Below are 17786 nucleotides of genomic sequence, written 5' to 3'. Positions count from 1 at the left end.
AAAGTTTTTTTCTGACTCACAAATTCAACCTAAAAGAAACCTACAAAACCTGTCTTGTTCATAACTTGGGGACTGCCTGTACAATTAATTCCCGAAAGACACACAACAACCCAATTCCCCAGTACTCCTATGAACTATTAATATTGGAGCTTTCTGGCAGAGAGGCCTAAGCCACTCACAAAACTGCAGATCCCAGCATTCTTCCTTTAAAAAAATAGTGATGACAATTAAAGTGGTATCAAACTACAGTAGAGTCTCATTTATCCAACATAAACGGACCGGAAGAACATTGGATAAGTGAAAATGTTGGATAATAAGGAAGGACTAAGGAACAGCCTATTAAGCATAAAATTACATTATGATTTTGCAAATTAAGCACCAAAACATCATGCTTTACAACTAATTGACAGAAAAAGCAGTTCAATACATGGTAACATTATGTAGTAATTACTGTATTTAAGAATTTAGCACCAAAACATCGCAATGTATTGAAAACATTGACTACAAAAACACTGACTACTAAAAGGCCGACTGTGTTGGATAATACAGAACATTGGATAAGTGGAGGTTGGATAAGCGAGACTCTACTGTACTATGACAATGTAGTTCAGCTAAATTGAACTTTGGACAGCTAAAAGTCCCTAGCGTGAGGGAGGCAAAGCGATTTGCTTGCAGGTGAGATTTGGGATGTGTTTAGAGATCCATCATGTCCTTCTCCCCTTCTCCACTATGCAAGGAAGGGAGCATTGAGGAGTACATGTTGAGAAAATTACTTTTCAGAATAGTTATTTATTTATTGTGTGTTTGTTTTCAGCTTTCAGACTCTACAAGCTAGTATGCTGACATGGGGATTCTGGAAGCTGTGGTCTCCAAAAGTAAAGCACTTCCATGATTAATTGGAGAAGGGGAATTCTTCCCTTGGTGGAAGTGAAGGCATGCTTTATGGACCCTAAATTTTGAGTGAAGAAATATCTCTCACTTCTCATTCCCTTCCCCCTGTATCTTAGAATATAAATGGAAAATAGTAATACAGAGTCATTTGCTTACCTGATTAGTGAGGCTTTAACAATGTAAGGAAAGGGTCAGATGACATTTTCAAGAAAGTGGGACAAAACAGTGGAGGAGGAGGTTCAGGCTTCAATCCTACCATTAGAAAGTAGATGATGTATGCCAAGAATTGACAGCAAACTATTAGTTTCTGAATTATCATTGTGATAACTTACTGGTCAGGAATGGGGAAAGCAGGGTGGAACTTGCTGCCTCCTGTATCAGAACAGCAATGTGCCACTTCATGTCCTGAACTTGGGACAAAGGATAAGCGCTCCTACGTAGTGTGTGTAATGTGTATGTATACAATTACAACAGAACCTACCTACTTTGAAGTTAATGAAATGAGAAAGCAATGGTGCATTGTAGTAGTCGAGAGTACTGAAAGATAGAATCTGGCATGACTATATCAGTCTCAGATCTCCAGTAGGAGGATCCCAATCTTTCTAAGCCATGGAAAGCCATTGAGTGGTCTTGGAGCAGTCATACTCTCTCAGACTCCAAGGGAGGCAATAGTAAAACCCCTCTGAAAGAACCTCACTAAAAGAATATTATGATAGGTTGCCATAAGGTAGAACTGATTTGAGGAGACACAACAAATGAGTAATGACTTAAGACCATAAAAGGGTGAAATGTTAAGAGAAATGAGCTCCTTGGAGCTGGCAGATCTTGTCCACTTTTCTACCTTACACCCTTGAAAAATCATTCTTGGCCTGGAACTTGAGTAATCAGGATTCTGCCTACCTTAGCCATCTAATGTTTCTGTTTGTTTATGTGTGTTGAAGTGACAATATCATGCCTGAATGTGTGGTGCATAAGTGCACAAACCAAACCGGCACTTATGTCAGAGTGCATACTCCATGATTCATTTATTCCAAACCAGGTTTGTTTGTTTTTTTGTTTTTTATGTCAGGAGCGACTTGAGAAACTGCACCTCGCTTCTGGTGTGAGACAATTGGTCATCTGCAAGGAAGTTATCCAGGGGACACCCGGATATTTGATGTTTTACTATCCTTGTGGGAGGCTTCTCTCATGTCCCCTCATGGAGCTGGAGCTGACTGAGGGAGCTCATTCATGCTTTCTGCGGGTTAGATTCGAACCAGCAACCTTCAGGTGAGCAACCCAACATTCAGTTCAGCAGTCCTGTCGGCACAAGGGTTTAACCCATTGTGCCACTGAGGGCTCCTTCCAAATCAAGTGATATGTTTCTACAGAGAGTGTTAAGTACATTTAATTGAAAGCTTTGGGTGTTGGTATGCACTCATATGTGTGTAAACATGAAGAAACTTTAATGTACACATGTTGTATGAATATGCAACATGTTTTAAGATACAGGGGTGTAGGCTGTCTGCATTTAGCCAATTAATCTGGGCTAAATGGGCTACACAGCCAGCTGGTTCAAGCATGCACTGGGACAATTGCCAGTACTGGATTAGGGTGGATCTAGCCTAATCCACTGACTGCACCTCCAGTGGACTCACTACTGTGTCTAATGTCTGTAGCTTCTAGCAACCAGATCCTTGCCAGAGGCTTGTTGGTGACCTTGCATTTCTGGTCACATGGCTGGGTGCCTTGGCATGACATCACCAGAATCAACATTGCCACCAAGAGTTATTTGTTGGTGATGATGTCGCTCTGGTCCATTGGATAGTATGTCAGGCTGGATCCAGCCCAAACCAACTGTCACACCCCCAAAACTCCAGGATCCTGGAAGCTACAGAGCAAATCCTTGTTCTCTTGACCTGCATGAACAGCATTTCTGCTGCAAACCTGGCTGTGCATCATCTGAACTCCACACAGCAGTTGAGTCCAGTTCATCTTGGTTTTACAGACATGGCCATTGTCTGTCTGAACATGTATCGAACACACCAAGAAGGAATCTTTCTTCAAAGACAAGCTCTACTTTTGGGCAAGAATGAAGAGTGCCTTTGCCAACTGATTTGAATTGTCATGAAAGGTCAGAAGACTGAACTGATAATTGTATTCTGCCAGGGGTAAGAAGAGGTACTTGAGGCCAGTGATCTCACAGGGGCTTGTTTTGATAAATATGGGCTTCTCTGAGGGACTGGTAGGGGGCATCTGCTGCTCTGCCTCAGGCAGCAGATAATATTGGGGCAGACAAGAAAAAAGGAAGGTATGAAAATTGAAAGGGTCTAGAGTGACAGACGAGGGTGAGAAAGTAGGACAATTAGTGTATATAGAGTGTGCCCTTGCACATATGTGTGCTGAAACAGGAAGTGGGAAGATTGCAAAAGATACAGGAGGAAATGAAATGAAGGTTTCCTGCTGTATGAACTTTGTGGCATATATATATATGTGTGTGTGAAATGATTATTATAGAGGAATTTCCCTGCTAAAAGTCCCAAAGAGACAAGAACATACATTTTTTGTGATCACTGCTGTTGTTGTGAGTCTTTTCCTTCCATAATGAATGACGGCCCCATACTGCTTTGGATGAAGCAGAAGTTGATGACTCAGTGGAGGAGTGGCACATATAGACAGGGATGGAGCCTATCCTATGGACACAGCTTAATACCTGGTCTGGTCCAGCAAAGCAGCAGCTCTAGGAACCAAAGAAGGTGAGACAAGAGGGAAGGTACCGCAAGGGGCCAGGGATGTTGGAAATAGCAACCTTCCAAGCCTTTCACTATTTGTTTATTAATGTATATATTTGCTCACCTGTATTCTATGTATATGTTGATTTGCCAGTTTTACTGTATGCCTTTGGTGTGGGAGGAGCTATAAACATGTGATTGTACTGAGCATGTTCAGACTCAGGACTCCTTTTGTATTCACTCTGTGTTTGATCTTCAATGAAAGTAGATATATGTTTTCACACCTCATTGGAGGTGGATGCAAGTATTTGTTTTGGACTTCAATGGAGAAGTTGCTGTTTGGACTTCAATGTTATATGTCTGCTTTAGACCTCAGTGGAGGTGGATGCATATATGCATTTATAGACTTCAATGGATGAATGGATGCTTGTGGACTTCAGTGAGTACAACTATACTAAAAACTATGAACTATTGATTAAGCATGATACCCTGTGTTCACAACACACAGAGAAGCTACATCCTATCCATAACTGAACTTAATGTGCCTATATGGTGATTTAATACAAATTGTTTGTAAGTAAGATATGTTATTTTTCAAAGAAGACTGTTTTTTTTATCTCTGAGTGCATATTTTTGTTGGGTTATCTAGCAATCATGCACGCATTTTCAATGTGGGATGGGATTTTGTATCCTGAACTATATTCTTTGGAACTAAGATTTTTTTACCTGTATGACCATCATAATACAAGATTTTAAGTAAACATACTTTTACTATTTTACTTTTGGTGTCTCTGGCGTTTATTTTATGCGCATGACTCTTTAAAGAGAAAGGGGGGCTGGCTATTTTTGCTTTTCTTACCTCTGCTCACATAAACCCCTAGCCTTCTGTATTTTTGTTACTCTGCACCAATATCTAACCATATTGGTATCATAATTCTAACAGGTTATAATCATGTTTTCTAATAATTTTAAACTAAGAGGTTTCAAGGGAATGTATATGTTTTGGGCAGCCTCAATTACAACTGCAATTACATCTGCAACTGCAATTTTAACTTCAAAAGAAACAACCATCCTCTGCTACCCTGTTTTCCCAAAAATAAGACATCCCCGAAAAATAAGACCTAGTAGAAGTTTTGCTGAATTGCTAAATATAAGGCCTCCCCCAAAAGTAAGACCTAGCAAAGTTTTTGTTTGGAAGCATGCCCAGCGCCTGCCAAAAAGAACACCAGAGTATGCAGGATTGGTAAATGTACATACCAGTTGTATATGGAAATAATGGTAGTAATAAGAAATTCTTGATAGGATTCACAGTTTGTCTGGTTATGCTGGTTTGTGATGACAACTACTGTACAGTATATTCATTTTTTTGTTCAACAATAAATGTGAATTCTTCTTCATGGAAAAATAAGACATCTCCTGAAAATAAGACCTAGCACTTCTTTGGGAGCAAAAATTAATATAAGACACTGTCTTACTTTCGGGGAAACACGGAAGCTAAATATATATTTTGTAGCAGTATGTCTTTGTCCTTGGCAATTCAAAGACAAGACATGGTTCTTCAGTTTAACGGCTGAGTTACCTGTGTGCCATGCCATTGATTTCTAAAGGGTTATTTTCCCCCAGAGAGTGGATGCAGTAATTCCCAAAAAGGGAAGCACAGAGAGGGGAGTTGGACTAAAAGAGGTTTGTTTGATATCCCGTTGGTGACTTCTATCTTGAGAAAACCCATTCACTTAGTAGTCCACACGCAGGGAAAGCCTACTGATGAACTGGGTCTGCTCTAGCCAGGGCTAAGGAAAGGCTTCAGGCCTGTGTGTGCCCGGCCGTACCTGACTCGGGAGGGAGGTTGGGGGCGCCCTCCTGGGGTTTCCTCGCCCCTCCCTCCTCCAGCCCCCTCCCTCCCTCCCTCCGCCTTCCCTCCTGCCTTCAATCTGTCCTCAGGAGAGCGGCGCCTCGGAGTCTGAGCTGGAAGCCGGGGCCTCGGCGGGCTGTCCCTCGGAGGCCGCCCCCACGCCGGCAATTCCTGCGGGCGACCCAGCAAAGGAGAACAAATCGGGGACAAAGGCGGGCGCTTTGCTTTCAGCCGCGTCGTTAGGGCAACCCCCAAGTATGCCGGCCATAATAAGGCCCCACTTCAAAGGCTCGCCCCCCCTTCTCTTTCGGGAGCGCCCCCGCCGCCGCCTTTCTCTCCTGCTTTTCCTTGCCCGACGGAACCCCTTCTTCACTGGTGGCGCTTCTCCTCCTCCTCCTCCTCCTCCTCCTCCTCGCTCTCTTTATTGCGCCCCGTCCTCTCTCTCCGGCTTGCCATTCAACCCACAAAGGACTCGCCCAGAAAAGTGCCCAGGGAGAAGGGGGCGGGGGTTGAGGCAGGGCAAGGAAGGCAAGAGGAGTTGGGTCGGAGGTGGGCCGATCTTGATTTTCTTGTTTAAAGAGGGGGGCTTGGGAAAGGGGGCGTGTCTCTATGGAGCACCAGCCCCCCCCCCCCCCCGCCCTTCCCGAGCCGACGACGAAGCGTCAATGGAAGGCGCTAACCGGCCATGAAACGCCAGGTCACCGCCACTGGCGCTTAATGGGGTGTCGCGAATCGGCGCCTCCTCAGTGTTGGAAATAACGGCACCCAGTCTCTGGGCAGATATCCCCTTGGAAATGAATGGCAGTCATAACCTTGTTGAAAGGGGAAAATGATGTCATATCCGTTTGGCAAATGCGAATTTCCATGAACAATGTGGAGACTATCTTTTGAAAACCACTAGTCAGGCTTGGGACTGATCCTGGATTCATCGTTGAGCCTGGAAACACAGGTCTTGGTGGTGGCTGGGGGAGCTTTTGCACAATTAAAACTTGTGCACCAGTTGCGCCCCTACCCTGGGAAGCCTGACTGGGTCACAGTGATCCATGCTCAAGTTAAAGGTAAAGGTTTCCCCTGACGTTAAGTCCAGTCGTGTCCGATTCTGGGAGTTGGTGCTCATCTCAATTTCTAAGCCGAAGAGCCGGCGTTGTCCATAGACACCTCCAAGGTCATGTGGCCAGCATGACTGCATGGAACACCGTTATCTTACCGTCGGAACAGTGCCTATTGATCTACTCACATTTGCATGTTTTCAAACTGCTAGGTTGACAGAAGCTGGAGCTTACAGTGGGCGCTCACTCCGCTCCCGGATTTGAACCTGGGACCTTTCGGTCTGCAAGTTCAGCAGCTCAGCGCATTAACACACTGAGCCATAGGGGGCTCCATGCTCATGTTACATCCCCCCAAATAGAGTACTGCAATGTGCTCTACATTGGGTTGTCTTTGAAGACTGTTCGGAAGCTTAAATTGGTCCAATGGGTTCACTGGAGTGCCATACAGGGAGCATACCACCCCGGTTATGTCAGCTCCACTGGCTGCCAGTCTACTACCCAGCACAATTCAAAGTGCTGGCTTTAGCCTATAAAGCTTTAAACGGTTCCAGCTCAGCTTACTTGTCTGATCTCCCTCTATTATCTACCTTAGATGTTAAGATCATGGAGGGAAGCCCTGCTCTCAATCCCACCACCCCCGCAAGCGCAATTGGTGGGGATGAGGGACAGGGCCTTCTCAATGGTGGCCCCTCATCTGTGGAACTTCCTCCCTAATGAAATCAGTTCAGCCCCCTCCCTTCTGTCTCTTTGGAAAAACTCAAAACATGGTTGTGGGACCAGGCATTCAAACTGCAAATGCAGCAATAAGAAGAAGAACGATTTATGTTACTGATAATGGTTAGAGCCTGGACTATGACTTAGACTTGTGCAATTTTAAATGATGTTTTAATTATTTGTTTTGATTGTAATTGTTATAATTGTTTGTTTTGGCATCTAATGACTGCTTGTTGTGAAGCCGCCCAAAGTCATCCTGTCCCCCCCCCCCCCAGAGTGGGAAGAATGGGATACAAATGATGAAATAAATAAAAGCATGGCCTTGTTAGAAGTCCACCCTTTGAACAAGCGATATTCATAAGCATTAATGTAATGGCACACAAGTAACTCAGCTGTTAAACTGAAGAACTATTACCTTAAACTGCCAAGAACAAAGACATGCCACTACAAAATATATATTTGGTTAGCAGAGGGTGGTTGTTTATTTGAAGTTGAAATTGCAGTTGTAATTGTAATTGCCCAAAAAATATAAACTCTCTTGAAAACACTTAGTTTAAAATATGTTCTCAGAGATAAAAAAAACAAAGTCTTCTTTGAAAAATAACATATCTTGTTTACTCACAAACATTTTGTATTAATTCACCATACAGGCACATTTCTTATTTAAGGTTCAGTTATAGATAGGATGTAGTTCTCTCTGTGTGTTGAATACACAGGGTATCATTCTTGATCAATTGTTCATAGTCTTTAGATATAATTGTACTTACTGAAATCCATAAGTCATACTTCTCTACTGAAGTACAAACAGCAACATGCATCCACCTCCACTGAGATTTGATGCAACATGCATCCACTTCCACTGAGGGGATATCAGACACTGAATACAAAATGGAGTCCTGAGTCTGAACGTGCTGAGTGCAATCATATGGTTATAACCCCTCTCACACCAAAGAGGTACAGTCAAACTGACAAATCAACATACCCATAGAATACAGGTTAGCAAATGTATACATTAACAAATTAATAGTGAAAGGCTTAGGAGGTTGCTATTTCCAACAGTATATTTATCCTTCCTTGGTAGAGTTAACATATAGCGAGTGCAAGTGTTTGAACCTCACATGCACATGTATAGATGTGTGTGTGTAGATTACCTTTCCCATATCTGTCAATATATCCACCCAATCATGCTTGCAACATCATCTGTAGAGATGGAAATGCCTTGTAGGTCAATGCTCTGTCATGTCAACTGAAGTACTTTGGGAAGATGACCTCTGTGTCAAGACCTCCAAGGAATGAGTTCCATTCCCATTGCTGAATAGTTTATACCATCAAGAAGTTTTTCCCAGTGCTCAGGTAAAATCTCATTTCTTGCTGTTCAAGTCCATTGGTGTGTATTCCAGTCTCTGGGGATGCAGAAAATAAACTCGCTCCACTTTCTCCATGATATCTAGTCAGGTATTTAAATATGGATGTCATATCACTTCTCTTCTCCATGTCCTCTCAACTGTTCATCATTAGGCATGGTTTGCACACATTTGACCATCTCGGTCCTTTGCACAGATTCCATTTCAAATGACTTTGTCGAACTGCAGTGCCCAGAATTTAACACAGTATTCCAGGTGAGGATGTCTGACCAAAGCAGACTAGAGTGGGGCTATTATCAATTGACAGGTTGTACTTTTGTTAATGAAATTTAAAATTGCGATGACTCTTTTAGTTGCTGTATCATGCTATTGACTCATGTTTAGCTTGTGATTTACTAAGACCTCTAGATCTCTCACCAATATCAGGGGAAACATATTCTAAGCCAGGCCTTATCTGGAGTAATGTATTCAGTTCTGAGTGCCTCACTTTAAGGAGATAAACAAGTTGGAGAAGGTTCAGAGAACGGCAAAGAGAATGATAAGAGGTATGGAGAACAAACATATGAGAAAAAGTTGAAGGAGCTGGGCATGTTTAGCTTGGTGAAGAGAAGAGTGAGCACTGAGCAGTAACATAATTGCACTCTTTAAATGCCTCAACAGCTGTTACAGACAGACGTGGACAAGCCTATTTTCAGCTGCACAGAGAACAAGCCCACATTTAAAGGTTTGAAGTTATAGGAGAGTAGAATACGATTAAATATTAGAAGGGACTTAATGACAGTTGGAGTGGTTTGATAATGGAACCAGCTCTCTAGAAAGATGTTGAGGTCTCTTCTCTGGATATCTCTGAAAGGAGTTTGAACAACTACATGGCATGGCCGGAAATGCTTTTGCTGGAGATTCTATATTGAGCAAGTAGTTGGACTCAATGGTCCATCAGTCCCCGTGTAGCTTTATTATACTGTGATTCCACCTCCTTCAAGTTACTGTTTGTCTGCTTAACATCACGCATATTATATATCTGCATTTTATTTTTTCTGCTGAAATTCATTATGTTAGTTCTCGCCCAGCTCTGGGGTCTGTTGTGTCATTTGAATAGGGATCCTGTTCTCTTGGGTATTAGCTACCCTTTCTCATCTGGTGTCATCTGCAGATTTGATAACCGTGCCCTCTGTTCAGCCATCCAAGTCATTATAAAGCTGTAGAATAACAACAGACCCAGGGCAGAGTAACTTCTCTCTGTGATGAAGAAAAACAATGGGTGAGTACTCTTTGGATTTTCTCCAGCAGCCAGTAATGAATCTACCTAAGAGTAACACTGTCAGACCATATTTTACCAACTTGCCCACAGTTTATGTATTTATGACTTTATTTTTTATCCTGCTTTCCTCTCAATTTAGAGGCTCAAGGTGGCTAACAACAAATATGACACAATACAATTAAAAGAGAGTAAATGCATTAAAATATGAATTCAAAAATTAAAAAGATTAAATATTGGTATCATAGTGATGGAAGAGACCTTGTGGTCCAGCCAGTCCAACCCCTAGCAAAGAAGCAGGAAAAATATATCATTATACATAAAAATATTAAAATAAATTGACATATTTAAGAAAACTATGTGAGACATTGTTCAAAAGATTTACTGAAATGAAGAAATACTATGGATGTTGGGCTCCTGGCAACTTCCAGATGTGTAGGACTGCAGTGCCATCTTTCCCAGTTAGCCAGCATGTACAAATTGACTGTTGTAGAACTTACATAACTCAAACACATGCATGCATATGTATTCACACACACAGTGGCAACATTCATTTGAATTGTGTAAATGAGCCACACCATACTCCTTTAGAGACAACATCTTTGTATCTTAGTCATTATTTCCATTCATTTGCATCCTCTCCTATCAGTCCCTAACAAACCAAGTGATGTGTATGAACCAACACAGCTTGTGTGTGTGTAGCAACATGTATCCAACAGAATGCATTTCACAATCTGAACAGTTTAACAGCGCTAAGAAGAACATACCATGTCCACATGCTCAGTTGTGTTTAAAAATCAATATATCTATTCACACATACTCTTATATACATCTCTGTAAAAACCTTACCAGATTTGTTGTTTGGTTGCCTGTTTCCCTGTTTGACAGTAATATAGATCCTACATGAATCAATGTGTTTTTCTATATGTACAAATACCTCGGTCTCTTGTTCTAACCTTGTAGTATCTCATCTTTTATCTGAATCTCTTTCTGTTCTGATAGCTTTTCCACTGTTTCTTAGGATGGATGTAGTTCTTAACATACTTGTTAGCATTTTTAAAATGCATCTGATGAATTAGTTGGAGGTAAAACAAAGCTATGTGTATCTGTCTCCCTCTAAATTCATTGGTGAGCTAAAAAAAACCCTGAAACCTTTCTATTGAATTAATAGCCAGGTCATGGGTTATCTTTGTGCTAGAATACTTTGTGCTCAATATGAGGGCTGTGTGTATTCAGTACCATTCTGGCTCTTACGAGGCCCGAGAGTTCTCCAGTCACATAAATGCATAATCCACTTTGCCCACCCTTCCTCACATAGGCACATCATCTGAACACTTAGCTTCATTCCTTTATATAGGAATACACCTTTTCAGCCACAGGGGCAATGTTTTCTGTTCATTCTATGATGTGTACAGACAGTTCATGAAAAGAACTGGCTGGAGATAACTACCGTATTCACTCGAGTCGAATGCACCGTCAAATCTAATGCACACCTCAATTTTCAAAACCCTGAAATCCCATTACATTTTGGAAGGAGAGGAATGCCACGGGTTGTGGTAAAAGTTTCTCCCTCACATGAAACTACAAAGACTATGACAAAGGGAAGAGAATATTCAAAAGCAATGGTTATAAACTACTTGGGAGAAAAGGCAAGTAAACAGTTACTCCTGAAATACTTCTGCTGTGACTGCTTGTGTTGACTGAGTGGAGAATTCCACTCTATAAAGAGTTCCAATGTGATGTTTTACTTTGCCATTGGTCTTGTTGCCTGGGAAGAGGGGATATTTTCTCCCCTGTTCAGAAACCTTTCACTTGTGCCCTTCACTCCTATTGTTTCTTTTAAGTGGTGATTTCATAGACCCAATGGGGTGTTTTGGTTTGGACATTGGACTGTGTATCAGGATGGTCCCATCCCTACTTGCTTTTTACAAGGAAGTGAAGACAATTCTCTACTATCAGGCATTTGAGGGTGGAGGAGGGGCAGGCTGCTGCTGGGTATACAGTATTATGACTGAAATTTTTGGGTTGAAGTTTAGCTTTTGAATATAATTTTAATTGTATTTTAATATATTTTAACCTTTGAATTCATTACACAAATATTTAATTATTTTTATGTTTGTATTTGCTTTTAAATTATATTGGGTTGTGTCATGTTATTGTGAGCTGCCTTGAGTTCCTATGGGGAGAAAGGCAGGATAGAAATAAAGTAAATAATAAATAAATAAATAAACAAAAGAGGTTCCATATTACTTCAAATTTAATTTTTGACCTGGCATAATTTACACATCCATCTTCTGCCTTGTCCTCGTCAGTTACCTTTCTTCTAAAAGTTTTGTGGTGATCCTGACACACAATTTTATTGCCTTTGCCTTTCTTTAATGGTGTGACTTGCCCAAGAGGTGACCCAATGGACTTCCATTACTGATCCATGATACCCCACTGGCCCTCTCTTCCTAACAACTTTGTGTGTACAATTCCTCCAGAATAGAAAAATAAAGGAGCTTCAGTTGGCAAGAAAACAGAAGAATGGCCTGCCTCGGGGGAGCGTGCTTGTATCAATGTTTAACATTTACACAAATGATCAGCCACTGCAAGAAGGGACAGAGAGTTTCATCTATGCTGAAGATCATGCCATCACCGCTCAAGCAGGGAGCTTTGAAATGGTTGAACAGAAGCTCTCTGAAGCTTTAGGTGCTCTTACTGCCTATTACAGGGAAAACCAGCTGATTCCTGATCCATCTAAAATGCAGGCGTATGCTTTTCATCTTAAGAGCAGACAACCATCTTGAGCTCTGAATATTACCTGGGAAGGAATCCCACTGTAGCATTGCAGCACACCAAAATATTTCGGAGTTACCCTGGACCGTGTTCTGACCTACAAGAAGCACTGCTTGAGTATTAAGCAAAAAGTGGGTGCTAGAAATAACATCCTATGAAAGCTGACTGGCACAACCTGGAGATCACAACCAGATGAGTGAAAACATCTTCCTTTGTACTTTGCTACTCCACTGCTGAATATGCATGTCCAGTGTGGAAGACATCTCACCACGTTAAAACAGTGGATGTGGATCTTAATGAGACATGCCGCAGGATGTCTAGGGCCCACACCACTGGAGAAATTATACTGTTTCGTCGGTATTGCACCACCTGACATCCACAGGGGAAGTAGCAGCCAACAATGAAAGGACCAAGGCAATGACATCTCCAGTCCATCCTCTGTTCGGATATCAGCCAGCATGCCAAAGCCTTAAATCAAGAAATAGTTTTCTCAGATCTACAGAAATACTCGCAGGAACACCTCAGTAAGCAAGAATCCAAAACTGGCAGGTTTGAATCTGGAACTTCAAGCCATGGCTGATACTGAATGAGAGACTCCGTCCTGGACACACAGAAGACTGGGTGGCTTAGAAGGCGCTGAACAGACTATGCTCTGGCACCAGGAGATGCAAAGCCAACCTTAAGAAATGGAGCCACTAAGTGGAGTCCATGCCAGTGTGGAGGAGAGCAAACCACAGACAACCTATTAGAATGCAGCTTGAGCCCTACCACATGCACAATGGAGGACCTTCTTAGACTTACAGCAACACCAAAGGCACTCCAAGTGGCCAGCTACTGGTGAAAGGACATTTACTATAATGCCAAGTTTTTAACTTTGTGTTTTTAAATACATTGTAATGGTACCCTCGGTTCGCTTCTGACACGATAAACAAATAAATAAGTTGGCAAGTAGGAACGCATCGCGGGAGCTCTGTCCTTTCTGTTTTTTTTGTTTGCCTGAGAGAAGACATCACAGGATCTGCGGTGGCTTCATTGCAGGAGAAGCCATACACATGTTCTGGTCTGCTTTCCAAAACCCACCTGGATCCCAAGCTCCCCAGATCTCAATGGAGGTTTTTTGGAAGTGGGATGAATGGCGTCCAAGTGAAACTGTCCCTATGCTTCCGCACGCAGCCTCCTCCCTGCTTCTCTCCTTTTATGGGTCCAGCTTTGAAGGAAAACATCTCGGGGCCAAACAAAACCTAAATGCCCCCCGCCTGGCGCATTTTTCAGCGCCTCCCCCCCTCCCCCCCCCCCCCCAAAAAAAAAATCTTTCTCCCAACACGCGCCCTTCCCCCGGCCGGGAACTAAGGCGAAAGGAGACCCCGGTTGATTTCAAAGTCTTGTTTGTCTAAGCAGGCATCCTCCCCCTCCTCCCGGCTTCGCCTCCGAGAGATGAAGTCTTTGAAGATGGCCAACTTCGTGTCAATAAGTGGCTCCCCCTCCCCGCTCCCGCCCCTTTGAGCCGCAGTCAGATGGGAAAAGCCTGGCTTGCCCATTGCCATAGAAATCTTAACGCACCATGAAGATTGTCCAAGCGCCGAGCCTTCCGTTTCTGGCCCAAATTACTTTGAAGTGGCGCAAGGCGGGCAGTGGCCAATTTCAACACTATAGACTCCAGAGAGAGGTAAAGAGAGCAGGAGAGAAGGAGAAAGAGAGGGAGAGGGGGAGAGAGAGAGGCCAGCCACTAGGAAAGAGAAAACTTGTGTGTCGTTTTGTTACCTTTCCCTTTCGGAGAAAAAGGGGATGGGCTTATGTTGAACTCTTTCCCACCAGAAATAACAACCGTGATCAGTACTTTTCTTCCACTTTGGATCCCACACATCATACCCTGAATCAATGCCCTCAACACTAGCCAACCTTCTGTTGGGTTTCATCCACAAATCTCTTGTGTCATCAAGTTTCAGTCCTCAATGAGTAGCTAGGCTAGAGACAGGGCCAAGCTGAGGGATTCCTTTCCCCACTTTCCTATTATTAGGAATATATTCATAACCTGTTAGGATTGTGATACCAATATAGTTAGATATTGGTGCATAGTAACACAAATACAGAAGTCTAGAGGTTTATGTGAGTAGAGGTGAGAAAAAGCAAAATAGCCAGCCTTCCTTTCCCTTTAAAAGAGTCGTGCGCATAAAATAAACATCAGAGACATCAAAAGTAAAATAGTAAAAATATGTTTACTCACAGTCTTGTATGATGATGGTCAAATAGGTAAAAACATCTTAGTTCCAAAACAATACAGTTCAGGATACTACATATCTCTTAACAAGAAGTAACATCAGGCAGCATGGCTGGATGAAGAGGCAGAAAGAGGTGAAGAGAGAGAACAAAAGAAAGTCTCCCCTTTTATGCCCCAAATTCTAAAGGCATATGTAACTTCCTGTATGTCTCCAGGAAGTATACTCCCATTTTCCACATCACATGCAAAACCCCTAAAATGGTGCCATCAACTCTAGAATGCAGCTTTGGCTTCAGGTTATTAAGCAACAAACAAAACTAACTACATAAACCATCCCACGTTGAAAATGCATGCATGAATGCTAGATAACCCAACACCTATGCATGCTTTCCCAAAAAGGGCTTTGCATTTACTCTTCCTGCTGGCCACTGTCTCCTCCCCCCTTTGATTATGAAGCAGTGTAATTCTCTGAGGGAACTTGTTTTTAAGTTTTATTGTCCTGGGCTGGCCATGGAACCATTTGCCACTTTTCAGTCTCCTGCTTTTCTTTCTACCTATGAGGATGCACATTTGCTTCTCTTTAGGCAAAATGTAGCTGCATAGACTTTTTTTTACCCTTTTACCTTAAAAACTGTGGCATAGACACTGAGAACTGGGAAACCCTGGCCCTTGAGCGCTCTAATTGGAGGTCAGCTGTGACCAGCAGTGCTGCGGAGTTCAAAGAGGCACGAATGGAGGGCTTAAAGGAGAAGACCCGTCAAGCCAACCCTGACCAAGACTGCCTTCCACCTAGAAACCAATGTCCTCACTGCGGGAGAACATGCAGATCAAGAATAGGTCTCTTCAGCCATCTACGGATCCATCCCCAAGATAACAGAAATGGAGAACCATCATCCTTAAACTACGAGGGATCGCCTAAGAAGACCCTTTTACCTCTTTAGAAGATGAGAGTTAGTGAGCTAGTTCTCTCCAAGACCTTTTTTTCTTTTTTTCTTTTCTTTTACTTCAATAAATATTTTGATCCTAAAGTTCTGACTATGCAATTGTAAACCATCCTGAGGAATGGAAGCTTACCTTAGTTCACCACATGCAAGTTTCTGCTGGTTATGGAGTTTACTTCTGGTACTCTGCTATATTTCTGGTGGAATTGCCCCAAATGAGGGTTCTTTTGAGCCTAAGAGCTCAGATTCCCCAACACCTCCCAAAAGTGAGAGGATACCTTTGCCTTTATGTTTGGATCCGATACTCATAGGAAGGGCTGAGAGCAATGGTCCTTTCTAAAAGAAGGAACCGGAGGAGGGTTGCTAGTCCTTATAATTAATACACACACATACACACACAAAGAGGAAGTTTCTGCAAGTTTTTCCAGTGGTTTTCTACCTGAGGGTCCCCAGATTTTTTTTTTTTGCCTACAACTCCCAGAAATCTCAGCCAGTTTACCAGCTGTTAGGATTCCTGGGGGTCGAAGGCCAAAAACTTCTGGGGACCCCAGGTTGAGAACCACTAGCTTTTATTTCCAATTATTTCATCTATTTTAATGATGCAATGCCCCCTCAGTATCCTCTGGGGTTTGGTTCCAGGACCATCCATGGATATCAAAATCCGTGGATGCTCAAGACCCATTCTATACGGTGACACAGGGAAGTGTTCTCCCTTATATAAAACTAGCTTGGGGACCCAGTGGTGCTTGGGTTATTAGAAGACATTGTTTGTTTTGGGATGTTAGGTAATATCACTTAAGTTTGGTCTAGATCCATTGCTGTCTAGGTTCAGTGCTCTCTGGATAACCGTGAATTACAACTCCCAGATTTCTAGGGCAATCACCCGCAAACCCTGAGAGTATTCACAGTTGGCCATGTTGGGTCTATGTGCCAAGTTTGGTCCAGATCTGATGTGGTCTGGGTTTAGTGCTCTCTGAATGTAGGCTAACTACAACTTCCCCAAATCAAGGTGAATTTCTCCCAAAGACCTCCAGTATTTTTTGATGGTTATGGGGGCTCTATGTGCCAAGTTTGGTCCAATTCTATCTTTGCTGGAGTTTAACATGCTTTTAGATTGCAGGTGAAGTATACATCCTAATACCTACAACTCCAAAATGTTCAGGCCAGTTCCCCTCAAAACCCATCAATATTCCAATTTGGGCATATTAGGTATGCATGCCAAGTTTGGCCAAGATCCATCATTGTTTGGGTTCACAGTGCTTTCTGAATGTAGGTGAACTACAACTCCCATAAATCTTTGCAAAGACCTCCAGTATTTTTGTTGGTCATGGGGTCCTGTGTGCCAAGTTAGTTCCAGGTCCATCATTGGTGGAGTTCAGAGTGATCTTAGATTGCAGGTGAACTATACATTCCAGTCCCTACAACTGCTATAAATTATCCCCAAACCTCTCTAGTACATTCAGTTGCTGATCAATTCCTCTGTTTGCTGTGTGCCATGGAAAACAGTAGGAAAGGGGTAAGGGAAAGGCAATGAGCAGGGTCATGCAAATTCCACACCAATGGAGAGAGAAATGAACACTGGGGTGTCTATGGTGGAGGAAAAACAGAAAATCTAGGAGGAAAATTGTCTCCGTATGAAAGCCTTAACTTGGAAGATAGGCAGTATAGTGTTATTGGAGGACATTGGCAGGGCTCTTGGACATGTTCATGGCACTCACTATAACCTGTAATGTCATTGGAGGGAGGGCCATTGGTGTCTCCTGAATAATGGGAACTATAGCTGTTTGTGGAAGAGGGAGCCTGTCGGGGTAAGTGGACACCCCCGTCATATACCCACATACATATTTTCACTTTTATTATGTGTATAGATAACTCAAGGCTCACTCTTTTGAATTCTTATAAATATTTTCAAGGCAGGTGTGGTTGAATCTGTGGATACTGAATCGGTGGATAGGAAGGCCCATTGTAATAATTAAAGTGCAATTGATTGCTACAATGTTTGATGCTTAT

This window comes from Anolis carolinensis, chromosome 3, assembly GCF_035594765.1.
Source record: "Anolis carolinensis isolate JA03-04 chromosome 3, rAnoCar3.1.pri, whole genome shotgun sequence".
Taxonomy (NCBI): Eukaryota; Metazoa; Chordata; class Lepidosauria; order Squamata; family Dactyloidae; genus Anolis; species Anolis carolinensis.
Note: the sequence above shows the minus strand (reverse complement) of the source record.